A 4,208-nucleotide genomic window follows, 5' to 3' on the forward strand; every position below is an offset into this window, starting at 1 on the left:
TCAGTGGATCATCATTTTGTATAGTGCCTTTAACATCAAGTGCTGGGACAATAATGTTTCATAAAACAATATACCAAAAATATTTAGCATTAGTGACAGTTGTGAATGCAGTGAGGAAGTTTTGGGGTGCTAACTGGGTTGTCTGTTTGATTGCCCGGAGGCAGCAAAATCAAAGGTAAACAAAAATAACGCTCAATGGTGTGTATCCCTTCAGCGGGAATGTCACAGAAAGAGAGCAAAGGCAGTCACTCTAGAGGAGCACTGGCTAGTAATGACGCCTCCTTAAGGGACATGTGGGACCAGGTGACAGCTAGACCAGAGGAGGCGGGGCTAAATGCCTTCACCTGGGTCCTTGGCACTGTGGGGAAAGAAGGAGATGTCAATGTTAGCTGCTGTGCATCCTCTCATCGCGGTGGGTTATTGCATACCTTGACTGAGCCTGTGAGGAGGTTCTCTGATGTGCATACGTGACACATTAATATTGAGAAATTTTGGAGAAAAAAAAATACGGAAAAGGAAACCTGAATAACTTTGTTGCTGTTAAAGAAACAAATGCATTTTGAAATCAATTGTGGCTAGGTGCAGGAATGGCTGGTCACCACACAAATGGAAATGTGGGACACCAACCAGCCCTTCCCGTTTAATAACAGAAGTCCAAACAAAAATACTGCCTCTTTAACGTTAAAGTAAATCGCCTCTTGGGCACAACAACAAAGTACCTGTCTTTTCGCTGTAGAATAAGGGTCAATCACTGGCACACATTCTGGCGGGTCGCTCTACGTGTAAATGACACCTTCTTCCGGGCAGCCAAGCTTCTTATCATGCACAAACCGGAAGGGAGGAGCTAAATGCCTTCACTGGGCCGTTTCTCAGTGTGGCGGGGAGAGAAGGAGAAAAGAATGTTAGCGACAGCACCCCCTCTCACCCCCGAGCAGGTTATCACTTACCTCGATTGAGCCTAACTTTGTGCTAATCTTATTTAGCTTTGCTCAGATTCTTAGCAGTTGGCATCATCTGAATTTGACTTTGGAAATATCTAAGAAAAGGTCTAACCAGCAATAAAATTAAGTATTAAAGTCTATGGCATGAATTAGGATTTCTTTTAGGTATACACAACAGAAATGTTTTCTTCTACTCAGAAAAAAAGTGCATGACATACAGTACAATATGCCTTTCAAGTCAAACAGTTGTAAAATAATTTAACATATCAATTTGACACAAACAATGAACAGTTTTATGGGTCCTTTCAGATTATAGCAGTTAATAGAATAATAAACATTACCATACACTCAGTAAAGTTGTTAAATAGCATACTGACAGTTGACTTCAGGAATCTTCTTATTATTTTCAAATCTACTTAACCTTTATCTTTTGAAAACTTAACATAACATCAAGCTGGACGTTAGTGTGCTTGATGATTTGTTTTAGTTCTGAGGCCTGTTTTTCTTTAGCCTCCAAGGATTAAATTCACAGTGTTTATAAACTGAAGAATACCTGTATTCCTGTACAGTATATTTAAATGCAACATATGCACATGAAAAACACACCTCATCCATATGTGTAGGTATATTGTACATGTCTGTATACTGTATATATTTTATATTCCTTAACGTGTAAGCCAAAAATAGCAGTACCTCTTAGGCCATTGCTTGAATTTGTACTGAGATTTCAAGAAAACCTTGACACTGTTGAGTTTTTTTATTGCCTGACATATTGTATGTAGCATAAAATGATGCTGTAATATGTAGCAATTATATATGCTATGCAATTTTTGTAAGGATTCTTTAAATTACTATGACAAAGCAAATATATCACTATAAATGCTGTCCAGAATGAAAGGAATGTATTTTAAAGAGTTATTGATTTAACACATCTTTGGAAAGTTGTGACTCGTGGAGATGAAGTTTAAAATAAAGTAGCACTCCTCTGTTGTTATGTCTAACTCAGTGCACTCCAGTTAGTCCAGAATCAACAGCAGGGGCTAAACAAGTAGGTTGTGCAATTTAGGGGCTCCTAAGCTTATCGGATCAAATCACACAGCGTGCCTACGTTCTTCTTTTTATTATATTCTCCTCAACAGTATTTTTTTTATCAAATATTATTATGCTGTTCATGCATATTGTCTTGTCATAGTTCATGTTACAGCAGCTGGTATTTTCCAGTTTTATTTGAGAAAATGACAGCATTGCAAAGATCTATTGTGCAGAGATCAATAGACAGCACTGTTCGGGTATATAAGTAACAGACATGTTTTGGTGAGTCATTAATTTATACTACTTGAAATGCCTTGGTTAGATTTGGCAGAAGCACCAGGAAAAAGCAGTGATTTACATTTACATTTATTTATTTAGCTTAGCCACTAGACCACACTGTCTACCCAAGTCAATCCTTAGCTGGTGCCTTAAAATTTTTTGGGTTTTTTTGTCAGCTTGTGCCTTCTGTAACTTATCTGAAAATGTACCCTGTGACTGTGCTAAATCAAAGGTGACAATTTTTTTTATGATGCACTACATTTGCTGAAAATATTAAAAACACACTGAATATTACCTTTACTGATTCCTTTTGTATGTTTATCAGATGAAGGAGGAAAGGGGGGTCCATGAGTGGCCACATTTAGTCTTGACTCCAGAACCCCTCAATGTGATAGTATTGCTCAGTCTGTAGTTTGTTTTTTTTTTTAATTAAAAGTGTCACCCCTCACCGTAGTTGGGTTAAAAAACAGATTGGGTGGATCATCCATTACGAAAGCTCATGTTATAAAAATATTTCTCTGTGTCTGCTACACAGTATGCGTATCTTATATTGTAATGTAACAGTGTAATATGTGTGACCTTTGTGTGGTTGAAACAAGATCTAGAACTGCCAGTAGCTACTGATAGTGCTAACAGCCAAGCCAATAAATTCCTTTCAACAAAGCTCAGCCTTGGAATAATCATTCAAGCATAGACAAAACCATGAAAAGCATCCAAGCACCACTCAAAAGATTTAATACCACACACTCTGCAGCTTTGACAAAATCTGAGGATATCACAAGAATCCAAGCTCTTGGCAATGCAGGTCAACAAGCAGGGAAAGAATACATGAAACATTCTGAGAGTAACCACGTATACTGTAGCATGAGAACACCCAAAAAGGCTGGCGTTGAACACCAACTCATTTCAAACTATGACGGATTCATCCATCCATCCATCCATTTTCTAACCCGCTGAATCCGAATGCAGGGTCACGGGGGTCTGCTGGAGCCAATCCCAGCCAACACAGGGCACAAGGCAGGAACCAATCCTGGGCAGGGTGCCAACCCACCGCAGGACACACACAAACACCAAGCACACACTAGGGCCAATTCAGAATCGCCAATCCACCTAACCTGCATGTCTTTGGATTGTGGGAGGAAACCGGAGCGCCCGGAGGAAACCCACGCAGACACGGGGAGAACATGCAAACTCCACGCAGGGAGGACCCGGGAAGCGAACCCGGGTCTCCTAACTGCGAGGCAGCAGCGCTACCACTGCGCCACCGTGCCGCCCATGACGGATTCAACTATGATAAATCCAAATGCACTATATTGCAGAAAATACTTAGCAAATAAAGAAGACTATTGAGCCATCATCACATATAAACTCCAAACTTGGACATCTTTTATTTCCTTTTTCAGCTGGAGTGCCGCGTGCTGTTCTTAATGGAGAATGTCAGGCTGAAGAAATCTAACAGAAGACTTTCTTTAATCAGCTGGTTTCATTTACATATATTGACTACAAAGCACTTCAAACACACCAATCAGCAGATAGATATCAAGTATTATATAAAAATCCCAAAATAGTTAATCATTAAGAGTCATGGGTAATACCTAGTTAAAAGAAATAAGACTTCTTGTATGTAAAGTGTTATCAGACAGAATGTACAGTTACATTTTTTATATGACCTCGTTTTTGAAATTTAAATGTGCTTTTACAAATGTCAGTATGTCCTAGGTAAACAGACAGACAGTTATTTTCTTTACTCTCACACACCATCATCCCCTTAAGTCAGTGGCAGATTGATGTTTGAAGAAATAAAAGATGATAAATGGTTAAAAACCCTTGCATTGGCAACAAACGGTATGGGAATTATAGACATCTTACTTAGTTAATAAAATTAAAAATCTCAGATTGTGTTATTCCCACATATCTCAATGGCAACCCAAAAGGAATAATCGTCATATTATGCAG

Source organism: Polypterus senegalus, chromosome 4 (genome assembly GCF_016835505.1).
Source record: "Polypterus senegalus isolate Bchr_013 chromosome 4, ASM1683550v1, whole genome shotgun sequence".
In the NCBI taxonomy this organism is placed as follows: Eukaryota; Metazoa; Chordata; class Cladistia; order Polypteriformes; family Polypteridae; genus Polypterus; species Polypterus senegalus.